This window comes from Sinohyriopsis cumingii, chromosome 6 (genome assembly GCF_028554795.1).
Source record: "Sinohyriopsis cumingii isolate HCF-2022 chromosome 6, ASM2855479v2, whole genome shotgun sequence".
NCBI classification, from domain to species: Eukaryota; Metazoa; Mollusca; class Bivalvia; order Unionida; family Unionidae; genus Sinohyriopsis; species Sinohyriopsis cumingii.
In genome coordinates this window covers 33551286-33559377 of record NC_142966.1, presented here as the reverse complement: position 1 = coordinate 33559377, position 8092 = coordinate 33551286, and the positions used below count along the sequence as shown (strand labels likewise).

The following is an 8092-nucleotide window of genomic DNA, read 5'->3' as shown; positions in this document are numbered from 1 at the left end:
TGTGTTTCAGTTTCTGTTATTGAATGTTTGAAATGATGATGTGGGACAAATATGAAGTCTTTCAAATGCAATTATCAAAACGACGCTTTGGAATTTAATGCTTATTTCATTCTGAGTGCAGTAAGGATGATGTAATTGCAATTGTCATCGAAATTACAGTACAATTTTGAAATGTGTAATCAAGATTGAGAACCTGTGACATGGCTCACGTAATTCGGATTTGCAGAACTAAAAAAGTACATATTGAGGAAATTCAGGATCTAAAACTGTAATTATACTTTTTTGGCCATTCTTATCACAAGCTAAAGAAGACAGTATATGACTTGTCGCTTGTATGTTATTTGTAATGAACTTTTCTTGCGTCTGTGTATACTGTAGCTAGCCTAGATTATTGTATAAACGCGGAATGTGCCAAAGCAGCTGGTATGTGGCAGTCCACGAAGCATCTGTTTTAGTTCATTCAGAACAAATTTAAACAACCACAACATAAAGTGATGGCGTCTGCGTCCATTGTTTGTTTACAATAGAAAGTAGTCCCTTCATACAAGTGAATGTTATAGGTGTATTGGCGCGTGGGTTCAGTATCGGGTAATACTGCACGATTCTGACAATGTAAAGTTAACAGGGGAAAAAATGAGCATATAATGACCAACCAGATTACCTTGCACCGTCGTCAGCCTGAACTCCGTCTCCTCCTGTAAAGAATTAATGGCATTCTTTTCCAACATACTGTGTAAAATCTCCACATTCTTGACGTTATCCATTGTATAACTGAGTTTGATATAACTATGGAATTGTACATTTTACCACCAAATTTACATTAATGTGGCAGTGGTATTATCCTTCCTAACGGAGGCAACCTACTGCACAGAGTATGATGTCTTGTATCTTGGTATAATAAGTGTATCACACACCTTGCTACTCCTGACGAATTAATGAGGTTATTACGTTATGTTTCAGTCCGTTTGGGACCGTTTGCGTTTATTATTGCCTAATTATTCCCTCGAAAGGCAAACAGTTGCCCTGACTATTTGATTTTCTAGAGAATGAAAATTATGAGAGTGAATCAAATGTCCTTGCGATGTAAATAACAAAGAAAATAATTCGAAATTCATTGTGACAGTATTTAGTAATGCTTAACAATTCATTAGTATCTAAGATCGTGAAACTGACGTGCCATCGCTCATTTGATATTTTCTGTGTTTTAAACTCTCTTAAGATTTGAAACCTATTTAATTTGCTTACAAGCATACCTTTTAAAAACGCAGATAAATATTTATTGACCATGTTATTTGAAAGATTTGTGCACAATGTCAGTTAAGACTAAAATTTTAACATTGGTGTACAATGTTTCAATTCAGAATACCATTTCAAGATTCGTGTACAATGTTTCAATTCAGACTACCGTTTCAAGATTGGTGTACAAGGTTTCAGTTCAGACCGCCATTTCAAGATTGGCGTACAAGGTTTCAGTTCAGACCACCATTTCAAGATTGGCGTACAATGTTTCAATTCAGACTACCATTTCAAGATTGGTGTACAATGTTTCGATTAAAACTACCATTTCAAGATTGGTGTACAATGTTTCAATTCTGACTACCGTTTCAAGATTGGTGTACAAGGTTTCAGTTCAGACCATCATTTCAAGATTGGCGTACAATGTTTTTATTCAGAGCACCATTTTAAGATTGGTGTACAATGTTTCAGTCAAGATTACCATTCCAACATTGGTTTACAATGTTTCAGTCCAGACTACCATTTCAAGATTGGTGTACAATGTTTAAATTCATACTACCATTTCAAGATTTGTGTATAATGATTCAATTCAGACTACCATTTCAACATTGGTGTACAATGTTTCAATTCAGACTACCATTTCAAGATTGGTGTACAATGTTTAAATTCAGACTACCATTTCAAGATTGGTGTACAATGTTTCAGTTCAGACTACCATTTCAAGATTGGTATACAATGTTTAAATTCAGACTACCATTTCAAGATTGGTGTACCATGTTTCAATTCAGACTACCATTTCAATTCAGATTACAATTTCAAAACCTGGATTTTCATGAATAAAGGTATGGCTAAAACCTTGGTGAAACAATGTGTCTTGTCCTGCCTGTATGACCTTATGCAAGGTAATAGTTTCATGACAATTCCATAGCACGATACGTGTGCCTTGTCCTGTCTGTATGACCTTACGCAGGGCAACAACTTCATGACAATTCCATAGCACAATACGTGTAATTGCTTGAACTGTATCGGATTGAATAATATTACTCATTGCTGAGAAGTGGGTATGTTATACGTGGAGATATACTCGAAATAGAACATGATCTTTATAATGGAGTTTTCAGCATGGTCCATTCTTGGGGATGCTGTTTAATAAGATTTGTATAGCGGTTGCATTCACACCTGCATATTGTCACCAAGTAAAATTATCATCGCATAAATATAAACACTTAATGAGTGAGCTAATATCGCCATGACATTTTCGGGAAATATAAAAAATACTCATATATAGAAACACTTGGTGAGTCAGCTAATATCGCCATGACTTTCTGTTAATACATAGTTAATATAATAACAATACGCTAAGGAAAAGTCTAGATAATGATTTTAAAAAATATACTTTATAACAGAAGTGAATTACGTACATTTCATTGTACTATGTGAATTACGTAACTTGCATTGTACCATGTGAATTACGTGCATTGCATTGTACTATGTGAAATACGTACATTGCAATGTACGTAATTCACATAGTACTATGCAATGTACGTATTTCACATAGTACTATGTGAATTACGTTCACTGCATTGTACATTGCGTTGTATTAAATGACACTACAACAGACAATTTTTATTTTAATTTCTAAATCTTCACTAAAATTACAAGGTCCAAAGTGCGAGCACGGATCTTCGCGCCATATTGTTGCTGTGTTTAAACTATTGCGATCACTATTAGTCGAGAGTAACCTCAGCTTTACAACTATATGTTTAGTGGGTCAATTCAAATTAAAATTTGAATTCTTAACCTCGTCGGCGCATACGTATTGTGAAAATAAATATGCGTAGGCTCCAGTGGGATTCGAACCCTCGACCTCCAGTTTACTAGACTGGCGCTCTAACCAACTGAGCTATGGAGCCAGATAAACAGTAAATGACAGAAATTTTATTTTGGTATTTTTATAACGTGTTGTTCAATATTCAACTCGGGCAGGCAAATGTTTTCAAGCTGTGCCCGTTTCACATTTCTTATATCGATATAACACCGACTGTGCCCTGTCAAACTAATTATAACATATGCAGCCAAAGTAGTAATTGAAAATACTTCTCCATAGTACAGATTTCTACGGATAATTGTATTGATATATGATAAATAAAGGTATACAGTCAGTCACATTGAAACATAATGCTTTTATAACGTAGGACTGTAACGACACATTATTACGTATGGAAAGCATCTATACATTTGTGTCACAGCGAGTCGACACAACGTAGTGTCATCCCACTATAGCAATCTGGCAAGGAATTAATGGATAAAGGTATTGCACGGTTTACTCATATCTGTATATCCAGTAAACGAGTACAAAAATAGGAAATTTATTACACTGCCTGTCTCGACTGTTCAAAACACACACTAACTAAAACTAATTTAAAAACTAAAATTAAAAAATGATACTACTATAGTCTGACTATACATCCCCTTTTGTTGGTACCCCTCTACCGATTTCAATAACGAAAAGTTTAATGTGAATAAAAGAGCACAGAACTAAGTCAAATTAAACATTAATTTATAGTGTATAACCTAACTGTGACAAGAATGGCACTAATGATGGCATCTGTATCACCCTTTTATGATTAACGAACTTTCCATACTAACACGGCGCCATATTGCGTACACTATAGGCTAGTTTATTTCTATCAGAAAACATAATGACGTAGATCATCCTTGTAAATATCTGAAGCAGACGACTTATGTATGTACAGCTGCTGTAAGCGTGATACACCCCTTTGTTGATTGTCCAGGAACTGAAAATGGATCGGAGCATGTCCGTCTGTTACATTGAAAACATCCGTTAAGCATGAAACGCGCTGAAGATCACGGTGCGAGGGCCACTCTACTCACAGTCAGGTTAGAAACTATAAATCAATGAATGAATTGACTAAGATTTATGCACTTTTTATCACATTAACATTTTCCATTATTTTAATCGGTATTAGGGTACAAAGAAACGGGATTGTATTGGCAGACTATAGTGCATGTTATTCTCTATGTTATAGAGATGATGTGATGTGATGTGATTTTGATTTTTAACGTACCTTTTAACAATTTTTCAGTCATATCGCTACGATGTCTGCAATGTGGCAGTTTATAGTGATGTTGAGCGCCAAGCGAGGCAGCTGTTAGTACCATTTTTGTAAGTCTTTGGTATGACTCGGCCGGGGATCGAACCCACGACCTCCCGCATCCGAGGCGGACGCTCTAACTGCTAGGCCACCGGAGCGGTTTATAATGATGAATTTATTCTGAGAATAAATTATACTTTATACAAAATTGATGCTGGCATTTTAACTACTGACACTGCAAACATAATCAAAGTAACATACATTGTTAGTAGTTTTTATTTTTTTAAACATTTATCTGATATATGCAGTAACGGTAGCTCCATAATTCAGCCGAAGAGACGATCAGTTCTATTGCTACTGAACAAAGAAAATATGGTGCGCCCAGTAAACTGGAGTCGATTCTTCTAATACAACTGGATGCTTTTTTTAAGGTTCCATGTCTTCACGTCAATCTGCGGTTAACTTTGGGATATTTAATACACGGATCACGTGTTAAAGTCCTAGCGTGTACTGCACGCTTTATAGGTGGGGAGTTTGAACCTCATTCATCATTTGACTTTCTTTCTTTCACATGAATATTTATGTCTGTAGATCGAAATTTCAAATCTAAAACAAGCCTTTAATTAAGTTCACGGGTCCGAATCTACCTTATGTCATTAACTGTTCTCTGTCAACCCCAACAATATTCTAATGCGGTACCTTGAACTGGCTATACATTTTCAAGTTTGTGCACATATGTAGAGTACGAATTTGGGCAGGTTGGATGGGATGAACGTTTGCCTCCTGTCTCTTATACTGCAAACATTTAGGTAAAAGAAAAAAGCCTACAGAATACATATAGAGTTCTGTCACGATTTTCGTTCTGTACACTTTCATTTTCGATAACGCCATTCTTAGATCCAAAAGTGCATAAGTTTATAATGTTAGATAGATCCATGTGTGTCATTATTTTACAATTATTATCAAAGCATTACAAAGCTAATATCTAATATTTATCTACCAATTGTACTGACTTGGATGCACTAAATTGGTAAGGAAACTGATATCATGTCTAACTGCTTTCCTACTTCATATTTTCATGCACTATGCACTCAGAAATGTACTAGTACCTTCCTTATGTGTGATAAGGAACTCTGAGATAAAGCCATCTCGATATGGTAAAACACAGCCTTGTACTCGTCCCTCGGAAAGAGAATATCCTAAAGTCGAGATTGATAGCCTTGATATTAGCGGTAATGTTTGTGTGTGTCTGTGTGTATGTGTGTGTGTGTGTCTATGTGTGTGTGTTACTCAAGGTATATTTTGTTAATAAACATTTATATATCATGTTATTGCAGTTGCATCAGTTGATACATGAAGGGAAGATTTCCATTGTTCAGAAGATAATCATGTGATGAGACCCAAATGTGTTCATTTCTGTATAAATTGTACGGAGAACTACTTTATATTAACTTTTATAACGAGTCACGTGCAAAGTAACAAACATAAATACTGAATTGGAAGGCATACAAACTGTATGCGCTTAAAACGAAATGAAAACGCTGCGTTTATATTTTATTTTATTTTTAAATTAATAAATTGATTTGACAGAACCAAATAACACATCTTTACTGTTTTTCTGTATATAAATGCTTCTTTCTTTGCCAAATTTGAAACAAAATGCGTTTGAAACTCAAAATCTGCCAAGAACTTTGAGGCACAAGCAAGTTCACTGCAGCTTGTTACAAATGAATTTAAAACTATATGTAAATGGATATAGGGTTTAGGACGGGGGGCGGGGGTCAAAGGATAACATTATAACAATTGGATTCGCCGTTCTACACGGTAAGACGCCGACCTTAATAGTTACGAAGTGGGGGTGGATGGGGGATCAGTTATCATAAATGTCAATGTCGATGTGTTGCACTGTTTGACTGTTGGGCCCTCATCAAAACAACCATTTACCGACAGTTTTAATTCCATTTCTAGGTACCCCTGTAGATAGCCTAACTTGTTAATTAACACGAAAATAAATGTAACGACGCGAAAATTGGTTACTCACGTGTCTGAACAATACAAATTTGGCCAAGTCACAATGAACTCATGACAGCATCAAATCCAAGAGTCGTTCGTATGTCAAATAAAACAACACATCCTTTGCTTTGAATATTGAACTTCTACTCAGATCACATGATGCGAATTTAGCTACAAGATTAAGACCATGCGGTTTCAGCCAATGTGGGTATATGAGAAAGCTTGCCAGTAGCTTCTCGAGGGTCGGTGGTTCTTTCCGGGGTTTTCCCAGGTTCTTCCTCCACCAATAATACTGGCCGCCATGTATAGCCTATCGTGTGCTGAAAAATGGCGTTAAACCCCACAACAACAACAACAAAAAGACCATGCGGTGAAATGTTCAGAACTTCGATCGCGTACCATTGATAGAATTTTTTGTTTGATATTGACGTAGCTATTACGTTGAAGATGGAGAATGTCCTGTTCAATAAATAGCTACGTAGCAAACGCGTCAACAACATTTCATACGCTTAAACAGGCTCTAGAACTGATAAGATATATATATTTTTTAAACATAACAGTAAAAAAAATACAATTATAAAGAATTGCAATGAAAATAGTTTAACGTTGTTTATTCTGTGTTTATCGTGGTATAAACTGTCAGTTGCAGACTAACTTACATTACGCCCTTAGGGCGTGATTTGCTATCTGATTCAGCAATTGACAGTTTTTACCATGATAAACGCAGCAAACAACATTAAACTCTTAACTCTTTGAGATGAGCTAAATATGGCATTAATTTAATCATCTATTTTTACTAGGTATAATTTAATATTGTTGAACATCTAATCCATTTAGTACCTCTTATTTTCATTTTCATACATTTTCGGTTTCAATTTGTTTCATATTGGTTCGGTCATGTTGTTCATAGATTGTATTTCCGTTAATTATGTACATCGTTTTTCTGTGATTTCACTGATAAGCCCATACGAATAATCTATTTATATTAGCCAAAGAAAATTCAGATAACACATAGACGCAAAAGACTTACGTGCAGGTGACCTGAAATATTTTTTACATATGGTTACTTGTAAGCTTTTTTTCAGTGTCTCAAAAATATAACATGAGGACAAATTGTCCCGAAGAAACTATGCCAAGAAATACTAATTATTTGTTTATGTAAACAATACCTCTTTCTGTTTCCATGTTGCTTATATAAACATTGTAACCGTTGTCATGATAAGTTAATTATAGAAAACATAATGGTGTTATAGATTGTATAAATTCTTGACTGCTTAAAATCATGATGCAAAAATATGAGGATACTTTTACTTGGCATGGTTTTGAAAATCAGACAAGGAACGAGATGACAAAAACAACAAATATACAAGTCAAATGTAATTCGGACTGCAATTAAAAGAGCAAATGGGGACACCTCTGCGTAGAAACTGTTAGATTCCGAACCACAAAGACTGTAACAAAATTTGTGGCGTAGTCTCATGTTTGATTCGGTAACTGACAGTTTCTCCAATGTTATACAAAAAGGAAAATAAATCCTCGTATAAACCTTTAGGTCTTTATTTTTTATTTTAAATATTCGTTTTAGTTCAAACTATCATCCTATACCCATGGCGTTTCTAACCCTTAAAGATTCATGTAAATGGTCAAAAGTATTGGCTCCAGAGGGAATCGAACTCTCGACCTCCAGTTTACGAGACTGGCGCTCTAACCAGCTGAGCTATGGAGCC

General features: G+C 35.3%; 2 non-coding genes across 2 annotated transcripts; both read right to left on the bottom strand.

The window, feature by feature from the left end:
* Positions 1-3075: 3075 nt before the first annotated feature.
* On the bottom strand, positions 3076-3149 carry Trnat-agu (transfer RNA threonine (anticodon AGU)). The gene has a single exon. It is a non-coding gene; the product is annotated as a tRNA-Thr (tRNA).
* Positions 3150-8018: 4869 nt separating this feature from the next.
* Trnat-cgu (transfer RNA threonine (anticodon CGU)) lies at positions 8019-8092 on the bottom strand. Its single transcript has one exon. It is a non-coding gene; the product is annotated as a tRNA-Thr (tRNA).